Below are 22093 nucleotides of genomic sequence, written 5' to 3'. Positions count from 1 at the left end.
TAGGAGAAAAGGTTTTTTTCTCTCCTCCTCACAGGACAGGAATTGCAACTGATTCAGAATTTTGTTTAAGAAGGAAACTCAGACTCTGAAGGCATCATAATTTGCAGAGGTGGTTTGGCAAGAGAAAAAGGTTGGATTTTCTGCTCATCTCTCAGTCTTTGCCCAGTTTCCTCCCATGTCTGGGCAGGTGGACTGAGAGAGTAGGACCCTGAGGGCTCCCCCATTTGGCCATCAGAGTGCCATCTGTTGGTGATGACCTGCACTAACACCGTGTGCCTCAGTGAGGGACAAGCTCATGTCAACCTCTGGCCCAGAGCAGGTATTGAGTAAGCCCTTCCTGTCTCCATGTGCCTCCCCTCGGAAGATTCGGATTATTCTGGACCTAGAAGCAGGCTTCCTCAGGCCATGGCCACATGCCTAGATGACTCACACCTAATTCCTGTAACACTGATCTTCAGGGCTCCAGCTTGGGCCAGCTGATCTCTGAATCCTTTCATTCCTCCTGACAAATATTAGTAAGAATAACACGGAACACCAGGGATGTCTCAGGCACTCGGCTGCTAGGCACCAGGAACACAGCCATGAACTAATATGGGAAGGAGATTAACAACTAGAACATAACAAGTCTTGTTAGGTGGGATCACCGGGGAGACATTCCAGCCCAGTGCAGGGCAGGGACATGAGGAAGGAACGATTGCACAACATCTGCTATGTGGTAAGCAGAGACCCATTCATTCCCGTTTGCTAACATACTCAACCATTCTGTAAGGTAGGTGACGAATCCTCAACTTACCGTCATGGTCAACGAAGAGCAGACAGACTCAGAAACTAGCCTAAAGTCACACAGCCAGGACATAGTTCAATCAGTGCACACAGTGAGATTCTAGAACTCATGCTGTCTGCCATCATTCAGCCTCTACAGTGGGCTACAGTGTCACTTGCCTGGTACCCCAACACTTTTCTCTTTAGCATTCTAATTCTTTCAAGTCTAGAAAAGAGTGAGTACCACCTAGACTACCAATGCCGTATTCATATCGAGAACCAGGAATGAATCTCATTCTCCAGGGAACGGTTGTTTCAAGGTCATTGATATCTGTAGAATGATCCTTACGGGTGATAATTTGAATGTGCAGGTATAACTTACAATATGACTAGATTCATTTAAGTCCAGTTCAATGAACTGAGGCCAAACATGATCAGATCTTGCACCAGATGCTACATCCCATCTCTATCCTGACTCTGGACTTAAGTAAGCTCTCAAGATCCAGTTTCAGAGACAAGAAGTAATCTCGTCTCAATGCAGAGTGCTGACCCATATACAATCACAGTGCATCATTTGGGGGAAACCTCACAAGAAGGGGCAGAAATATCATAAGAGCCAGAGAACCAGGACACTCAGTGTTAGATAGTATCATCTAGACATGACAGGAAAGCTACACCCATGAAATCTCAATATGGTTGTCTAAACAAGACTTGCATAATAACAACTCCAGTTGATGTGCCAAGGTAGATGGGAAAATTTCACAAAGTTCCATGCCTAGACAAAGAGCTACAGATGATCATTGGGGGACTTCAAGAACCAGCTTTCTCCAAGGACAGTGACTCCTGATAGGTTGTCTAATCCCAAGTGGTCAGCCTGTGCATACAAAACAACACTAAACAGACTCTGGAAGCTGTGCCTGTGTTATGTATACATACATTCTTTCTGTCCCCTCTTCTGGAGTGTGCCATGTACCTTGGGGATATCCCATCTATAGCTGACTATTGCTGTTATTATTTTTTATTGTTGCTTATTCTCAGCACTTGAATACCAATGCATGCCTGTAGTAACCACTACCAACTACTGTAAGAAGTTTCTCTGACAAAGGTTGGAGGATGGAGAGGGGTTCTGTGAAGTGCTGTCTTCTGGTCATGGCAAGTGTGCTTCATACACAAACTCAACAGTAGCTTACACGGGATCAGAAATCAGTTAAATATCCCAGTATGGTTGGGGGAGGGTCTCCCAAGACCCCAGCCCTGACTGATGAGCTGTTGGAAATTGATGACTGCTAGAAGGAGGAAGTGTCCCTTTGCCTTGAGAGAGGGTCACTGGGAAGGTACCACACTCCCAGTGGATGGCTCCATCTCTATGCACAAATGGGCACTATTGGACTCACTGGGTTAAAATATTAATAAAAAATTTTAAAAGAGGATATAATATTTGGAAGGAGATAGGTTAGAGGGTTCTGGGGGTATTGGATGGGGAGGAAGAAGCAGATATGAATAAGATGGTATTCATGTATGGAATGTTTAAACCATAAATATAAATTAAAAAAAAAACAACATGGGGTGTAAAAGATGTGGGGTCATTGTGAAATTTTATAGAGGTGATGCTTAGCTGAGCATACTCCCCAGTGTTCTCTCTCTCTCTCTCTCTCTCTCACACACACACACACACACACACACACACACACACACACACAGCCTCCTTTGTAAAGACATCCAGGTCATGTGACTGGTTCTGATGGATCATGAGTGGTAATAACATAGAAATTCAAAGCCCATATGTCTCTTCCATCTCCTTCTCCCCCCAACCCCCTGCAGTGGCACCAAATGCTAAGTGTTCCACATGATGTAACTAAAAATTAACAAGAATTCACAGTCTTCCCTGTGCTTGAGTCGAGTGAGACCCACAGCTACTTGTGGAATCGCTGACATGCATACATGGTTTTTGTTTGTTTGTTGTTTGTTTTGTTTTGTTTAAAACAGCGTTTCTCTATGTAGCCCTGGCTGTCCTGGAACTCACTCTGTAGACCAGGCTGGCCTCGAACTCAGAAATCTGCCTGCCTTTGCCTCCCAAGTGCTGGGATTAAAGGCGTGTGCCACCACTGCCGGGCTCCTCTCTTTCTGTTAAGCAATAAATATCTTTATTAGATGAACCTAGATCTTTCGTTGTTTTGTTATTGAAGCATAGTATAACAGAGCCTAACTAACACCTAATTGGGAGCCCCTGGGGCCATAAGGAATACATTTGTCTCTTCTCCCGACACCCCTCCATATTATGTGAACATTTTCAGATTGCTTTTGACATGTTGCTGCTGTTTTATTTTCTGTGTTTCTGAGTTAGTTTCACCATGCCAGTTAGTGCTTGAAATTCCTTTCTGTTTCCATGATCTCTTCTCTAGGTTCATGCCCCAGATAAAACTGAATTGCAATTTAACTAGACCAACTACCTCACAATTCTATTAGTAGAGATTGTGTCAGTGTGCTGGGTGAAAGAAGAGTCATGTCTGGTGTGTAGGAAAAGGAGGAGACATGATGGTGGTGTTGGGTAGGGGGGAACTGCTCATATAAGATGTATTGGGAAGGACAGAATCAGGACAGATGTGCTGGAGAGGAAGGAGTTATGACAAGTGTGCTGGGAAGGGAGGAGTCAAAATGGATGTGTTGAGTTAGGAATTCTGACAGGTGCCTTAGGAAGGGAAGAGACCTAGAACGTGCTGGAGGAGGGAAGAGTCATGTCAGGGATACTGGGGGAGGGAAGAGTCACTATCGGTGTTTGGGGGAGGAGGGAATCGGGATAAATGTGTTGAGGGAGGCCTTATGTCGGTGCATTTGTAGCTCCCATAGATGACTATTCCAGGTACAAATCACAGAGACTCTGCTAAGTATGTAGAGTTCTTACAAAATTGTGTTTTGTCTTTTATTTTTTGAGACAGAGTTTTGTTTTTGAGGACCTCATGATCCCCCTGCCTTAGCATAAGAGGCACATGCCAGTATCCCAGGCACAGCTGGTTGTTAAAGAAGACCCAGAAGGCACGCTACATTTCCTGAGGTTATACCCAGCTGGAGTGAAGGTCGGACTGAGGAAGGCTTGAGATAATGTATCAAAGCCACCATAGGCAAGAGCTTCTCCCACCTGTCAGAATTCAGGAAGAATTCTGAGGAAGGAGGTCTCATCTCAGTGTGAGGCTACAGTTACGAACTCCTTTTTCCCAGCTGAAACCAGAATATAGATCAATGTTTAAATGCCACAACATTCCTGAGAGCAAGCTGAGATCAAGTTGAGGCTGGTGGTGGAGATATTGAGGAGTGGTGGTGGTCCTTTGGGCTGGGGGGTGGGGGGGAGAAGGTCCTTGGCCACTGGGTTTCAGGGCAGTCTAGGTGGGCTGGATATCATCCACCCTGTGGTCCGGAGACATTGAGAACCGGAGGACTCGACCCTGCCACCACAGGAACTGTGACATCACTGGCGGGTCAAGTGAGCCCCACTGGAGGCTCGGAAAAGATCTTCAGCTGCAGGGAAGTGTACACATGAGCCTGTGTTAAACTCACACTCCATAGACAAGCCCAGGAGTTCACATCAGCATCCCTGAGCTACAATTTCTTGGTTTGTCTCCATTCAAAAACTTGCACTCGCCTTGAAAGACTAGTGTGAGGATTAAAATTGAGAGTTCTCCAGACTTCTCTTAGGAGGCGTTAGGACAAAGCGAGATATTTCTCATCCCTTCTCCCACCAGACTCCAGTCCTCCTATAGATGCAGATCCTATGAGGTAGTCCTTATTACCACTAACTAATAGGCAAGGAGAACAATGCACAGACATTTAAAATGGCATTCCATTAAATGTTTTGTCATAAGTTTCTGAATCAGAGGCTGCCTTGGAGCATAGGTCATACTGAATATTAAAGTCCCTGGGGAACCTTAATTAAAAGGATCCCAGGGCCTTGTCTCACATCCAGGAAGTGCAATTCAAGTAGTCTTGGTGACCAGCATGCGCCACCGGACTTGAGGACCCCTAACCAAGTGTCCTAGAAAGGACGCATCATTCTCAAGCCAAGGTTCTTGAGAATGTTGGGCCTCCTGCTCCACACGCCCACAGACCAGAAGGTTCCTGCCTTCGAAGCCAAGCACTGGGGCTACGTCACCCTGTGACACCCCATCTCCTTTTGAGAAAACAATAGTTTGACAGTCTATCTAGGAAAGCACAGTTCCCCCAGGCTGGGCTCCTGCTTTCCCAAGATAAAATTCATGGCTCTTACAACAAAGAGCAGGGATGAAAGCTGAGGAACCCTTCAAAGTCTATCTCTTGCTGTGGATCATGAGACATTCTCCAGGCTTGTTATTTTGTAATAGATCTGCTAGAAATCAGAGGAAACTGAGATCCCAGGGTCCCCCAAATCAGAATGAAGACATCGTAATTTGATGTCAATTATCTCAACCATAAAAGAGGAAGGCAGGTCATCTTGTCCCCAGGCAAGCAATGACCAGGTTACATCCAAAGAACTGAACCATAAAGGCTCCTTTTGTCTGCGGCTATGAGAAGAATAGAGTAAGAATGTCGGAGAAAGGGAGGTTCCCTGGCCAGAAGTGTCTGAAACAATCTCAGGGAAGAATTCGATCCAACAAAGAGTGGGGAAGGCCTGGTGCTGATAGCTGAAGCTCATTCCATCTTGAGTAGAAAACAACAGAGCTTGCTGAAAAAAAAAAATGCATCCAATCTCAAAGCGCTAAGCGTTAAACCTGATTGGAGCTGCTGTTGGTGTTGGTGTGTGTGTGTGTGTGTGTGTGTGTGTGTGTGTGTGTGTGTGTGTGTGTGTGGTTTTAATTAGTAACACGAGCTAGCCATAAAACAGCCACCTCTGTTCTTCAGCCAACAATCTCTGTATTTCACTTGCAGGGAAGGGAGGGCAATTAAAGCATAAAAATAAAAGTGCAGGACCCAGGATGAGAGTCCAGGGGAAGAAAGGGCCATGCCGGGTTAAAGTGTGAGTTGTGCACAGTAACCCAGTGAAGGCAAGCCCTTTCTCATAGTCTAATGAGGAACACTTCTGATCTTCCCATCAGGACACAGGGAGGGAGAAGAGAGGGGAGCAGCTAGCTCCAGCAGAGGTCAAACAGCAGCTATCCAAAGTTTTGTGAGCTAAGGCAGGAAGATGTGGAATTACTCCCCTCCCAATTCCATCTCTAAAACCCAGAACAAGGGCAGAAGTGGCACATGCCTTTAATCTCAGCTTTTGGGAGGCAGAGGCAGGCAGATTCCTGAGGTTGAGGCCAGCCTGGTCTACAGAGTGAGTTCCAGAACAACGAAGGCTACACAGACAAACCCTGTCTTCAAAAACAAAACAAAAACAAAAACACAACCACAAAAAAAGAAAACTATATTCAATAAAACCTGGAACAAATCCTCATTTTATCAGTCTCTATAAACTGCCCCAATCTTTATTTATAAAGCCAATATATATCCCAGACATATGCAGTGTCTCTGAGAACCACGAGGAGTTGAAGAAAAAGAAACTGGGTTCTTTCCTCTTCTCAAAACACCACAGTTGAAAGCACAGTCCCAGACAAGGAGTCTCACGTGATATCATGTGCTTTTTTTTTTTTTCTTTTGCAAATGGCTTTCAACATTTTCTTTGTTTACATTAAGGGTGAGTGTTGCATGGAAAGAGTGAAAGACATAATCAGGTTAGAATGGGTGGGACGGCTACCGCTCATGATGTCTGCACTCATGAAGCAGAGCTTCATTGGCCAGGCCTCAGCAAACCATGCAGACTGGGCTCTTGCTCATGGACCTAACACTTCCTCTGGGCCCATGGGAAAAGTGAGGCATCCCCCCCCCAAAGATGCTCTCCCAAGTTGTTGCAGCAATCTCTCTGAACCAGTCAATGAAGGAGGAAGGCAACTCATGTTTATTGAGTGTTAAGTAGGTAATCCTTGCAATTATCCTGTGCAGTTAAAAAAAAAAAAGCATCGCCCCCACTTTATAGATGAGACAACTTGAGGTCTCACAGATAAAGTGACTCGTCTAAGATTACAGAACTAATGAGCTGCAGGAAAAGAAACCTAAGGACTATGTGGGGTGGGAAACACGGGTAAACATTCCAGGGTGGATACGGCCTTTCAGGCCAGTGGAGGAAACCAATAGGCACTACTGACATAAACTCAAAGATCCAATGTGACAAGTGGTACTAAGTAAGTAACGTGGAATGACACTAGAGGCCTCAGGGGAAAAAAAAATCAGACCATCTGGGACACCACCACAGAACAGGCTGAGTTTGAAGGGGCCATAAAAGGTGGGTAGACAAAGAATAGTTTGTATGTTTTGAAACAATTTAGTATTCAACATTAGATATAGGATTCTCAGTTGTAGATAGTATTAAATGTTCATTAATGATATTTTCAGGGTATAAAAGGATATGAATATAAGAGTTGAACAGTTTTTATGTATTATTTGAGTCTCAGAATACTCAATGTTATTAATATGTTTGACGTATAAAATGGTTTTAAATAATAAAAAAATTTAAGAAAAAAAAAAAAAAGATGGGTAGAACCGCATAGAGGAGGACAGAGGAAAAAGGAGAAGTGAACAGTGTGTGGGGACAGGGCACAACAAATGCCTGGTGTCCCAGAGTGCCTGACAAACAGTCAATTCAGTAGGTGACCACACCATCTCCTGACCCGTGTTCCTCTTCTTTAAGGTGATATTGAGGCCTCTTAAGAAGGCTCATTAATGTATCAAAAGATGGCCTAATCGGCCATCACTGGAAAGAGAGGCCCATTGGACATGCAAACTTTATATGGCCCAGTACAGGGGAACGCCAGGGCCAAAAAGTGGGAGTGGGTGGGTAGGGGAGTGGGGGGGAGGGTATGAGGGACTTTTGGGATAGTATTGGAAATGTAATTGAGGAAAATACCTAATTAAAAAAAGAAGAAGAAGAAGGCTCATTAGGGCATTCACAGCTGCCCATACCCTCTCAAACTCCTTCTAACTGGGGTCCCATGACCACACTTCCCTCTCCGCTCCTATCCCCAGCATTGTCTCCCACCACACCCCATCCACCCTTAGGTGCCAGGTCTCTCTACTTTCACTCCAGGCCAGTGTGGCTCCTCTCCAGAGGACACCTGTAGTCCCATCGTCCCCCTATCGTGGCACCGATCAGCCTGCAATAACCACCAGTGTGTGTGTCTCTGTCTCCCATAAAGCTTTGCCTGTCTGGGAGGAGGGGCGTCATCTCCTCCCCTGGAGCTAAACGTGATACTTGGTATATGGGAAGCAATAAGCAAGAACAGATAGGGTGGTTGCCTGGACAGATGAAAGAACAAAGGAAGAGGGGAGGAAGGTGTGGGGAGGAGACTTAGGATCAGATATTGCTTTGGGAAAGCAGGAGGAGGCCAAGGATACCAAACTAGTTTGTTCAGTATTTTAAAATCATGTGTCTCTTTATGTGTGTGCAGATGGGCGCATGCTATGGTGCATGTATAGAGGTCACAAGAGTCAGTTATTACCATCCACCTTGTTGAGGTGATCTCTCAGCATCATACTCTGGGCAGGTCCATGAGCATCCCCTGATTCTCTTCCCCCACNCCCCCACTCCCCCACCCACCCCCCCGCCCCATCACCATAGATGATCTGAGATTAGCAATTCACACCACCACATCCGGCTTCCTTACCTGGGTTCCAGGGACTGAACTGGAGTTCAGGCTTATGAGGCTAGCGGTTTTCCACCTGCTTTCCACAGCCCTTGTTTATTGTTTACTCTGTGGAGATGGAGAATCTAGTGGGTTTCAAGGACAGAAGTGGCTTCTCCATCACTTCGTCAGATGGCAGTGGGTAAACATGGAGAGAGAACTGGGTGGGGGACAAGGTGACGCTTCAGATACATTTGGTGGCAGCGCAGACCAAAAATGAGAAGATGAGATTTATATTTCACTACTATTTTTTAAATGTCCCAGGGGAGGGGGATGGGAGAAAAGCACTTCCGGATTGTTGAAAACACAGACACGTGCAGTTCTTAAAGCCTCCCGCCATTCCATGAAGCCAGAGATAACTGCTGTGGGCAGGTCAGGGGAGCGGTGAGAAACTGCCACTTGCTCATAGGAACTCTCCAGAAATACTCCATAAATAAGCATTGGCAAGAACACCCCAGGGAAACCGCCTATTACATGACTAAGGCTCTGAGAAATCTCTGCCCATGGCAGGCAGAAACTGCGACAGCCAAATCTACCACTGGCCTTCTGGGAGTGTGGAGATTATGGGTTATGGGAATCTTTGGCCATAAAACTTTCACCCAGCTCCTGGAGTACCTGGCTTTGCAGTTAAGAAGGCTTTCAAGCACATCAAAGGACTTCTCTGTAAGGTGATCTCAGGAGGCTTCCTCCTCCCTGTGAGGAAGGCAGGAGTCGGTCTCATTATCCTTATTTCACAGATGAGAGAAGTACATTCCCTGATGACTAAGTCCCCCGCCTCAAGTCAAACAGCCAGCAAAGGGTGGGACCCAAAATAACCATATCAGTCACCAGATGGCAAGGTACCATCATCCGGCGCTTCCTGTGACACAGCAGGTGGCTGTTCCTGGGAAGTCAAGGGACAGGGTGATCAACGGGGACTCTTGCAGCCTCTTAGCACAGATAGACTCTTCCCTGCACATTCATAAATATGGTGTGTGCCCTAGCACGAGCATTGACAGCCTTCTCAGGTCAATACCATGTGAAATGGAAGACCCAATAGATGACCCTAACCGGTTGACTCCTGGACACTCATATATAAAGCATTTCGGAAAGTGCACACAATCTTAGTGGCTGTCCAGCTTCATATCATGTGCCTGGCTATAAACTGCAGTTATGTCCTCCCTGTTCCTGGAACACAAGCTCCTAAAGACTAGTCTCACATATGTGATTGAAGACGCTTGTATAGCCTCTTTCATGGGGCTGTTGTGACCATTCAAGGGAGTCAGGCTTAGCATGCAGTAATCACCGAAAAAGAGTGTTAGCAATCAATAGCCAACAGCACCAATTCTGCGGGTGATCCGAACTTGAACAGTGATTCATAATCTCGCCCCTTCACGGGCCAGATAACAAGGAGTTAAATCCAAATGTTCATATTTTTCTACTTCTCTCTCATCAAGGTCAAGGAAGTTCAGAATTATTATTTGTTTTTTAATAATATTTTTATTTTTGAGATTATAATGAAATTACATCATTTTCCCCTTCCCTTTCCTCCATTCAAACCCTCCTGTATGCACTGCTTGTTCTATTTCAAATTCAAATTTCACATTCAATACCATGAACATATATGCATCTATATTTATAAATATATAAATAAACCTGTTCAGCCTTTATAATGTTTCTTGATTGTGTCTGTTTTCAGAGCTGTCCATTTGGTACTGGATAACCAACTGGCATGCTCTTCTTGGAAAAGACTATCTCTCCCACTCTAAGCTTTCCTTACTTTCCTGTGTATGTAAAATTTTAAAAACCAATGGAAAGAAACATACAGGAAATGTAGGACGCAGTGAAGAGACCAAACACTCTAAATTCATCTGCCTCACCTACCATGATCTTAATCACCATCTCACTCACCTACCATGGTTTAAACCAGAGGTGATTTATCAGGCTTCGCATAAAAGACGCTTGATGGAGCAAGAACTGTCAGAATCACAGAGATGGGTTCATCTTACAGTGGCTTGGAAGATCCCTCTAGGATTCTCCCTTGTACCCACTTAGTCTTGTCATTGATGCCTAGTAATCAAGGGTTCCAGGCCCAATCCACTGAAGTCAGAGACAGATAGGCCAAAGGCATGATAATGAAGAACATCTTTGTTCAGGTATTGTATAGCCCCCTAAGCCCCTAGTGAACCCTCCCACTCCATGTCCTGCCATAGACCGTAATGGGTTGCACCATGTGTGCCAATGTCCAGCAGTCATCCCAGCGGCCTATCCCATGTATCCCCTGCAATTTGGTGATTATCTCCCACAAACACCTCTCTCAGGGGAGGTCCAATGGTGACACTCAGTTGAGGAAGGACAAGAGCTAACAGGCAGATCCCAAGTCCTTTCACCACCAAGTGGGGCGATTCTGAGATAACAGCCTTTATTATCTCACCATGACTCCTCAGTACAATTAAGTTCCAAGAAGCCACAGCGTCAGATGACTTGGCCTGTCACCCTCTATGCGGCTCCCCAACTCCTTAATGGAACTTCCTAAGGCCACCTCCAAATTAACTCCTAAGTCCCTCCTCGGGGTCTTCTTTCTGGAAAATCCAAGATAGAGTCAACAATAAAAGCCATTTTTGTATGTTAGAAATTCAGATAATTTAACTATTTCTAGATGTTAACATATGTGTGGAGATCTCTCAGAACAAACCAACTGCCAGTGAACTTCCGTATGGCTTTCTCCAGTCACAGCTCAAACTTCCTTCCAGTTACCCATAATATTCCAGACATGGCAGACTTTCTCCTCAACCCTATGTCTGACAGAGATTTCTGGCTGACTGGATTCTAACATTGTAGGTGCTGGAGAGAGAAACAGGATTAGGATAAGACTCGTTAGCCAATTTGGACAAATCCAATTTTTCATCACATCTTTATTTAAACTTATGATAATTTGTTTGTCACCACCATTGGCCACCATTATTGAAGTCGTGCTTGCACGATCCACTCCATTCTTGTTTGGCATAAATTGGTAAATTTTATGGCTGATGTTTTTGAGGGATACTGAGACCGAAAACCAGGTCTTATGCATGCTAGACAAATGTTTTTTTCCAGTGAGGATCAGCCTCCACTTTAGATTTTCTTTCTAATTATTGAATTGAAAAGGATATTTAACTTGATTTCTGGATGGTGGTGTTTGTACCCAGAGCACACATGGTACCATACTACTGTTGGCAATATAAATATATTGGTAGGACATGAGCCCTACAAGAGTTTCTGACCAACCGCAGCTAAGACTACAGAAACAGATTAATTGGGCTGCCCAGTGTTAGGAGGGGAGCCTGCCTTGGACTCACCCAGCTCACAGACTCAAAGGAAAGAATGAGTATAGTAGAGTGCACTATAGTGCTTTTCCTACACGGTCCTCAGAAACCCTCACACATCGTCATCTGATGTGAAGTTTCTCCTCAGTGGCTTGTTCCCTGAGTCGTCTGACCCTCCGACTCAAGGCAGCTCTTCCCCATCATGGAGTACAGCTGAGCTCTACAGCTATTATATACTTCAAGCATGGCCTAAGAGAGCTCCCCAGAGATCTGGTTCCCACCCAGACTTCAACTTGCCCTTGCGGCTTCTGTCCTTCAGATGATTTGTATCAGTATTTGCAACTTAACAATGATAACTTTTAAATGAAAACGTATAGTCAAATTTGCTGTGCCTTGAGGTGTTTTTTTAGATGTTCCCAGGTGACCTCTGGTGGGTGTGTTTGCTTGGTTCTGTTGCTGTGGACCACATAACCACAAACTTGGAGGTATGATGCAACACACATTTGTTTTCTCACAGTTTCTATGGATCAGTTTCAGGTCTGATGGAAGTGGATTCTGTGCTTTGTGTCTTATTGAGCAATAATCAAAGTGTCTGGCAGACTGTATTCTCATCTGTACACTCGACTGGGAGAGAAGGGACTTTCTGGCCCATTAGATTATTGGTAGAATAAAATTCATATAACTGTTCCACTGAGGATCCTGGCTTTTTGTTGGCTGTTGTTAAAGGTTGTTCTTGTAGTCCATGTGGCCCCTGAAGTTCCTGGGGCTACATTTCCCAATATGGCTGCTAGCTTTATCCATCCCTTGAGAGGCTCTGCTGAGGCAAGGTCTAATACACCATAATATAATTACCTAAAAGACACTGTGGCCTTTGGCATGTTTTTTGTGGATTAGTAACAAGTCAGAAATCCTCCAGTCAACCAAAAAGAGGGAATATTACAATGGCATGAACCCCAGGAGGTTAAAGATCATGGAGGCCTAAAATATGTCTCCCACATTGAGGTTGTTTGAACTCTAACCACTGTGCTTCAGCCTGTCCTGTAACAGCACCATCACCAGCAAGTGGTATGATCTCATGCCCTTCTCAGTCTACTAGTAAGTAGATGAAGGGTCTGACCCCAAGGACAACTCTACTAAACTGCCAACAACCATATAACTGTTTTGAAGTTGTATCTCATTACCTTAAAAATTGAGTGATATTTGCATTGGATTTTATTTTCACATAAGAAAAAATTTCTCAAATATTTGCTGGTTAAGAATTGATAAGTTTGGTGACATGAAATTTACAAGATTCTCCACAGCAAAGGAAACAATCACCAGAGTGAAGAGACAGCTACAGAATGGGGGACAGAAACCGTTCACAGCTGCTCATCAGACGGGGATTACTGTCTAGAATATAGAATGAATGGCAACCACTGGATGCATGCAAAACTGTAACATTCAGTCAACAAAGGCGCTAATGAACTTATTTCTCAAAAGGAGAAATACAAAGAACCGATAAATACTTGGAAAAGGGGTTCAACATATTTAGCTTTCAGGTGGATGAAGATTAAGACCGCTTCAAGAGTTCCTGTCACCCCGGTCAGAATGGATATTATCAAGGAACAGGTGACAGCAAAAGCTGGCAGGAACCTTGGACAACTGCTCCTGGAAAGGAAAAGCAGCGTTGTTTTGTAAATGTAACATAGGAAAGCCTGGTTGGCAATTTTTAAATCTTAGCTTTGTTCCTATGATTACTAAGTACTAAGTAATATCTAAAATAAAAACCACTGAATTCTCTTCCAAAAAAAAGCTGGCAGGATATGGAGAGAGGGGAGCTTTTCCTCGTTGCTGGTAGCAATTAAAGTGTTCAGCCCCAATGGAACCAAGTAAAGATTCTCGACAAACTAAAAGAGGAACTACCATGTAACCCAGCTCTACCACTCTTGGGTATATACCCAAAAGACTTAAGACAACATACCACAGAGACACTTTCATATCCATATTTATTGCCACCCTGTGCAACAACAAAGAAGTGGAACCAGCCTGGACGGATAGATAAGGAAAAGGTGGTACACAACATAATGGACTTTCGGTTGATTAATATTTTCCGATTAGACATTTGAATTTGCTACCAATGGTAACACTCTAAACCACCAAGTATTATCACATTTATTACCCAGGAATTAAAAAAAAAATTAAGACTCCCTTGACCTGTGGTTTGTCCCCTATGTTCAGGAAAACACCATAAAGACACAAGAGCGTTAAGACTCTTTCCCAGTGGGGCAGGCAGGATGGTGATGGGAAATGAAGGGTTAACTCGGGTGAGGAAAGTCTACAAAGGATCTGGTTCCAGACTCCAGACCCAGCAGCTGTGTGAACAGAGTGAAGTCATTTCCCGTTCTGTAAAGTGGAATTAATAATAAGTGCCTTTCTTACATCACACTGTTATTACGAAACTCAAATTACAGAACCGGGGCGAAAGCTTTGTAATATGTGAGGTTATAGACCAAGGAAGGGATGGAAATCGCCAACACTATCATCATCATCTTTACTGCAGGCTGTTATAAGGTAAAACCAATAAAAGTTCTAATGCATCAGGCAAAGTCCAGCCAAGTCAACAGAAACCACGGAGTACTGGGAACCAGGGGGAAATTCAAGTAGAAAAATGAGAGGGAAGGGAGGGCAGAAAGCGGTGAGCAACCTAGGACAGCAAAGAACTGTCCCACCCCTAACTCAGACAGACCAAGCAGGAGGCAAGACCAGAAGCACCTAAGATCTGGAATCACTCACTAAAGAATCCCCGCAGAAACAAGGTTGTCTCAGCTGATGGTTCCTAGTGGTCAGCAAAACCTATTAAAAGCCACAGTGTGGCTCTGAGAACTCTGAGTCAAGAAGAAAAGTGTGGACCTGGTGAGCTTTCTCCTAGAGCCAACAGGTAGAACTTTGCTCCCATCTCTGCTGCTGCCACCCGAGGTGCCCCTCACCCCAACATTTATAATAGCAAGCACCTTCCCTTCTATAATGTAAAGCCAGGGTCTCGGCCACCTCGGCCTCCCCTTCTAGAACCACCTCGAGGGATGGTAGGTATGTCTTCACAAGACTTATTCACATAGTGGCGAAGCCGGTGTGGACCATGTGTCTGTGGCCCTCTTATCATTTATATAAAGCCCCAAGACTGGCTGATAGGTCCTTTCCTGGGAGGACAGAGACTTGGGCCCCAGGTTGCCTCCCTTCGATGTTACAATTTTTGTTACGTTGTCGTTCTATTCCGGGCAGAGGAAAATGGAATCTTAAAAGACTTGTTATTTTTGAAAGAGAAAAGAATCTTGGAAATTTTGAGGGCATTAGAGAGTCCCCTCCCCAGTTGTAGCCCTGGCAGAACTGTTAGGAAATCCATTCCTCTGAGGTATGTGTGTTTGCACTAAACACATAAAAATCTGTGTACATGTTCATATACAGACACACACACACACACACACTGTTCTTAGGAAGTGAAGATATGCTATCCAGAGCAAAGGCAGGGAGGAGAAGTGTTAAAGCGTATCTCTGTGCTGCACTGCCCTCTGCGTAAGACACGTGCACATGATGGGGCTTCCTTGTCTAAGGATGTCACTGTAGCTTTGGTGGAGAAATTCCTTAAGTGGCTTCTGATGGTCACACTTCATCTTCTGGCTTTGGATATGACACCTATAAGCTGGTGAGTTCTACTTTCAGGAGCCAATCGTGCATGCGCATGCGCACATCCACACACATAGGAGAAGCTAGACCTTCCCCATCCCACCCACCCTCAGCCCCCAAAAAGGAAGAACAAAGGCAGGATTCCTGTGAACTTAAGAGAAATGCAAGCTTGTAGCTAATGAAGAAATGGAAACTAAAATGGTATCAGAACACAGAGGCTTATTTCCTCAAAACTTGATGATGGCCCGCTGTTGAGGGGACCAGAAACCCGTCTTTATCTTAGGATTCCCAGGGCCCTCCGCTGCCCTGTAAAGGCTCATGTGACCATTTTGTCTCTCAGCTCTTTGAACTTGGCCTGTGTTTCTAGGAGACTTGAGTCAGGGACTCTGTCTGGTCACTCAGGTAACTCACTACACAACTGGGAGAGGAGGGCCACTTCTACCAGACAATGTAACTGGATCCTTCCCAGTGATGTGGGGTGCTTCTATAAAGACGTGATTGCTAATTGATTCTGTGGCACTGCCATCTACACGGTCATGACTCTCTCTGAGTCAGTCCCTTCCCTGTGCCTGATACCTTGCTCAGTAACCAGGACCTAACAGTACCTCAATAAAATCCTCAGAATTCAGAAGCAAGGAACTGGAGAAGATGGCCTTCACCTCTCTCAGACCCAGAACAAGCAAATATCATAGAGAACAAAATGTTATGAGAACATGCCTGCTTCCTGAGTTATCCTTTAGAGAAGACATACAACACTGCAGTTGACATCTCTGGTTCCGAGGTAGAAAGGATCTGGGTTTTGAGTCACGGCTCCACAACTTACTGGGTCCTACTGAGCATGCTCCCAAACTGCCCTGTGGCTGAATCTTCTATTCTGTGAGAAGTCAGTGAGACGAAGCCTCTATGGAGGGCCTGAAATGTAGTAAGACTTGCTCTATGCATCTCAGCTATAGTTGGGAAGTTATGCTGTCAACTAATCAATTCAACAGTGATCCCTGAGAGCAGACCTTCCCGCACCCAGACTTATTATCCCAGGTGGGAGACTATGCCCAAAACCTACAAAGTACTCAATGACAGCTGTTGGATGGAGGGGAGGAAGAAGGGGAAGAAGAAAGAGGAAGAGGAGGGTGGGAAGAAAGTGAAGAAGCATGATGAAACAGAGTCTGGAAAATGAGGGGTCACTGACGGGGTCATAGAGGTGCAGCTCCTGTTTTGCCATCTCTAACTCTGTAACTCTGAGCTAGTCCATCCCTCTGTCTCACTCTGGAATATTTTAAGATGGATGGTCCCTTCCCCAGCATCTGGTGGTGCCTGTCTAGTGGAGAGCAGAGGGGCAGGTGCTTGTTCCTGTTTGCAACACTTCCGCTGGCCTGAAGATGGCACCTCTGAGTCAGAAAGAAGCCAGTTTCTGCAGCCTCAGCTTCCAAGCATCTGAGCGCCTAGCAGACAGGATCTAGGGAAATCTATTGCTTGTTGCCTGAGGCAGTGAATGACTCCGCTTCCTTCCTTGCCTACCCCGCTTCTCCCAGTGCCCTCATATGGGGAGGCAGCTGGCTCTGTCATCCAGGTCTTGTTTCCCCGCTGGTGGCCTTGCGCAAAGGCACCCTGCTTTCCTGAGGACTCTTTCACTGTCAGCAAAAGGAGAATTACAGTCCTGGACTTAGTGCGAACTTCACATCAGATGCAGAGCACCATGCCAAGCACCTGGTGGGGGCCTTCCCCAGAATGTGGTCAGCACAGGAGGGGAATGAGTGGGACAACGAGGGAAGAGGAGATGACTCCAGAAAGATGATGTCACTCTGTGACAGGATGCTTCTGCTCATATATGCCTGGTACTGCGGGGAGTGGATAAAGTTCTGAGTGAATGTTTGTTGGTAACAGGAAAAGGGCCATGAAAGTGGTCACATCAATGCCACCAATGCCTCAGACTCACGGGAATGAGAAAGCCTTCCCCTGGTCCATGGATATTGGATACTGGCAGAAAATGTCCAGGGCAGCTTCCTCCTCCCGCGTGTTCACAGCCCGAGACTGCTCCCCATAGAGACCCCCACCAAGACTAGGTAAGCCTGTCCTCCTCCTTCAGCTGCGTACTACACACTTGTTCAGCTGTAGACAGCCAACCCAGCTCCTTAGTTCAGGTGTATGAAATGAACTGCTGAGTTCTATCAGAGCGCATGACCCACCTGGTCCCAGCTTTCCTGCGCCTGTGCCCGTGTGCCTGCTTTCCTTTATTCCCTGTTGCCCCAGTCAGGTCAGCCCCTCAACTGTGCAACTGTGTCCCTTCAAGGACCCATGTGTGTTTACTGCCCCCCCCCCGTCATCTCCCAAAGCCAGAGAGCAACTGTTGCTTTTCTGAATGAATAATGCAGCAGCTGCATTACGATCATTCTGCCCTTTGCTAGGCCTTTTGTGTGCTTTGACCTTACATATACATATATAGCTTCCATCTTTCTATATCCAGCTTCTGTGGCATGACCATGCTCCGTAAATGCATGGCTTTTACCGTGCAGTTTACTCTTCATATACTGAGCACCTCTGGGCACATGGCTGCCTGCTCAGTGTTCAACAGATGAGAGGTCCTGGAGGCTTGGCTGGCATTCAGGCCAGAGATCCTGCTGCTAAGTAGGATGCACAGAGTCATCCAGGGTAAAGAAGACTCAAACTCTAGAAAATTAAAGCAAAAGACCATTGTACACCATTCCTCACATTCATATCCCAGGTGTTCTCTGGTTGTGATTGCTTGATCTCTGTAGAGAGCTGAGCACCAACATCAGCAGATGGGGAAACTGAGTCAGTGGAGGAGACTTACCCCGGATGGCAGAGCCAGACAGGACAGGGTCCTCTACTCCAATGAGCCAGTCTCAAGAGAGTGGGTCCTAGACAACAAGCAGTTTCAACAGTGTGAAAATGAGAACCACAGTATAGTTTTAAAAATCATAAAGAGCTGGCTTCTGTCATGTGACTCACCAGTCCCAGGCCTGCGTGAGACTGGGGTTGTATTTGTCCCAACGCAAAGCCTTTAAGGAATGAATTGCCATGATCCTTGCATTGCGTTTGAAGAAATGCAAGCTCTCTTGGGGAATGGCTAGGTTGCAGGTCACAAGTTACTACACAGAGCCATGGTAGCGCAAGGAATGAGCCCCAAGCCTTCCCTGGGGAGTGGAAACTGCAAAGAGCATGACACATGACTTTTTTTTTCAAGGATGCTAACAAAGAGTTCAAACAGAGAAGGCATGTGATACAGAGGTCGGGGGCAGAAGACAGGGTATCCATGGAGAAGCTTGGAAAACGGATCTGCTCTGTCAGGACACTGAGACCATGTCTGAAACACAGCCTCAGAGCCTCTTCCCAAGGAGACTGCAGCGCTTTAAAAAGGCTCCTGGGGAAGGAAAGGTCACATCAAATTTCTAATCTGGGGGGGAGGGGCTCTGAGGAAAAGGAAATGTCCCACCCACTCTTCCATGCACCCCCAACCCCAAGGAATCTGGGCCACCAGAGCAAGACCCTCGGGGTTCTTATTAATGAACCTGTCGAAGATTCTGCCCAGCGTCCACAGACCATGGAAATAATTCATAGCGACAGAGCATGTTTATGTGGGATGACTGCCAACCTCTGGTTTCTTCAGCCTCAGTGCTCCCTCTCGCTCCACTGACCAACCAAAGCCTGTTAGGAGTCTGCCCTCAGCGACAGAAGCCAGAGAACACCCAGATGCTCCCCTCCAGAACCACCTGTCCCCAGCAAGGTCAAAGAAGCCACTCTCTTGGGTTCTGTATGGTCATAGCCCTGGCAACCCAAGAGGTTATTTCTCCCTCCCTAACCCAGTGAAGTTCTGAGGGGGCTTTCTGGCTCCTGGTACATTTCTCAGAAATGCACTGGAGAGGCTTGGCATGACCTCAGGGAGAAGGCTAACCAGAACACAGATGCAAAGAGCAGAGCTTGCCTCTTGCCTCAGCCTGCAGAGGCCAAGGCTCAGCCCCGGACTTCCTCACGTCCTCACCCAGAGCCATTACAGGACCTCAGTTCTGGTGTTCTCACAAAGGGGTCCCGAAGAAGACCCACTGAACAGTGTACCATCGCCATGTCTACCACAAAAGCCAAACTCACCCATCAAATGCAAGAAATGGTCAACTGCATCACAGATATGGCAAAGGGGAGCCACCCTCTCTGATTTAAAGCTTCTCGTGAGTCTTGTGATGCCACAAGGGGACACAGCGTGGCATCCATCTCTGCAGGTTGTAAGCTTGTATTTAAACAGGGATTGTGAGGGTTTTAAACTCAAGTGTGTCCTCATCAGCCAAGGAAAAGTTCAGGGCATTTGCTCAAACAGAGGCAGCAGCAGAGGGATGGCTGAACTGAGTGAGGCTTGCTCCCTGACTAATAAGAACTAGGAAAGCGTCTCACGATTCCCTGTGCTGGGAGGTTCACTCATCTCTTGAAAGTGTGAGTTAACCAGCTAAGCATGCTTGTTAGACACTCCATGCCAGCTTAGAGAGAAGACCCATCAATAAACATAGCCACGCAGTTATGAGCATCCAAGGACACACATTGAAAATTACAAGTGCCGTCAATTATTTCTCATGGTCGTTTTGCTCCATAGAACTGCCATGGGTATTTTAATTATTAAACCATTGCTCCGAGGGGAGACAGAGGGTTAGGCTTTTCATAGCTTCTGCTCGTATCATTTCATTGACCGTCCAAACGCATCCTTATTTTGTGTGTTTTTGTGAACAGCATCTTACTCAATAGCCTGGATGCGTTCACGCTGATTTCACAGGCAACGGCGCTGTCTCAGGCTGTATGAAATTTATCTCACATTCACTGAAAAAGTGAGTTGAAAAGGTGTTTTTACAGTGTGAACTAAAATGAGAAGCCTTGCTCTACATCCCCAGGAGCATAGATGTATGCTAGCCCGAATTTCACACCACTGCTGAAGTTCATGAATAGCTGAGGATGTTCTTTAAGAACCTACCTGGGGACCACATACAAACAGTAGCACATAAGAGACTTTGAAAATATACACTCTACATAATAAAAAGTGTGTGCATGTACATTTATGTGTATATATATAATAATCGATATGATTGTATAGGTGTAAGCTATATTGCATGACTGTGGTCCCAGGATGCAGACCACCAGGAACCACCCTCTCCAGTGTCCTAGGACCCACTGGTTGGCCTCAATGGCTTTAGAGAGCAGCACTAGACTTGTCCCTTAGCTGCACTGAAGCCAGAGCTCATGCAAGGAGTATTTTGTGAAGCTCTCCCTGAAGGCCATGTCTGTAGCACCCCACGATTGCCCTCTCCCCAGAAGTCTCCTTCCAGCAGCCTGCAAATCAGAGCCAGCTGAGACTCAAAGGTTCCCCCAGTGCCTGCTCCTTGAAGCCCACACGGACTGCCTCAGCTTCTGACTATGTCCACACCCTCACTGCTAGGCACAGAAGAAGGATGCTCTATCTGATGCATCTGTCTGTGTGCTGATCATCCGGCAAAGGACTCGGTGTCCAGAGGCCCTTTAAACACAGAGTCACTGAATGTTAGAGATAATCCCAGTCCAGGCCCCTCAAAGTGAGGGTCCTGAACAAATGAGAATGGTCAGAAATGCAGGTTCCAAGATGCCTCCCTATACCTGTGAATCTGAACTTCAAAGGCAGGCATCAATACTCTGCCCTATAACAAGTTTTCCAGTATGTTCTAATGATGCCTACTATGTTTTCAAAGCTCTGTGTCAATTATGCACACCTCACCACACTTTTACAGATAGGAAAGTCAAGTGTGGCAATAGAACATGTGTCCCCAAGGTCACCCAGATAGGTAAGCCTAGTTGTGGAACAAAAGCCCAGCCCCCACCTAACACTTCACTTCTTAACATTCCATGACAATGAGGATATTCACAGGTGCAGAATGGAACTCTGCCCTTGGTGTACATCAAGACAAGTGAGCCCTCCTGTCTTCTTCTCTCCCCTCCCTTCTCTCCTCTGGCACCTTCTCTTCTGTCCCCAACCCCATCTTGAGGAAATAGCTTAAGTTTCCTGTGAGCCCATTTCCTTTGCATATGAAGTGGGAATACATACACTCACACACATAGACACAACACACATACACATAGACACATAAACAGACACACACAAAGAGACAGACATATAGACAGACACAGAGACACACATACACCTACAGACACACACAGACACATACATACAAACACACACACACACCATCTAGAAACTCAGTTCAAGTCAGAGAACCCTCAGCTTCCAAACAGATGGGTGTGGTGTCTTGAACAGGCTGATTTAGAGGAAAAGACTCGAGAATGAAACACACCCCCACCCAGAGTGACACAGTCACCTTCTAGCTTTCCTCCCATCAACCTGTCCCTCCTCCCACTCTCCTCCCACCCTCCTCCCAGCCTCCTCCAGCCCTCCTCCTGGGACTGCATCGCCAGCAGGAGCAGTCTCTCTCCCTGCAGTGGGCAGAGTTACACTCACAGGAGGTGAACCTTCTGGGAGGCAGTTAGGGTTTCTCAGACTGAGTCATTTTTTCAAAAATAACAAAACCTCTCGACATCACTTGATTTCAGCCTTCTCTTGTAACCTCTTTTGCAATTGCATTCCAAGCAAGCCTGACTTCTTTCTCAGGCCCAGGGCAAGGCCCACTCCCTGCTCAAGGGCTTCGCTGGCAGACAAAGAGCTGGAGCCCAGGCCCA

Source organism: Mus caroli, chromosome 15 (assembly GCF_900094665.2).
Source record: "Mus caroli chromosome 15, CAROLI_EIJ_v1.1, whole genome shotgun sequence".
Classification (NCBI taxonomy): domain Eukaryota; kingdom Metazoa; phylum Chordata; class Mammalia; order Rodentia; family Muridae; genus Mus; species Mus caroli.
The sequence above is the reverse complement of the archived record's forward strand: the minus strand, read 5'-3'. Positions refer to the sequence as shown.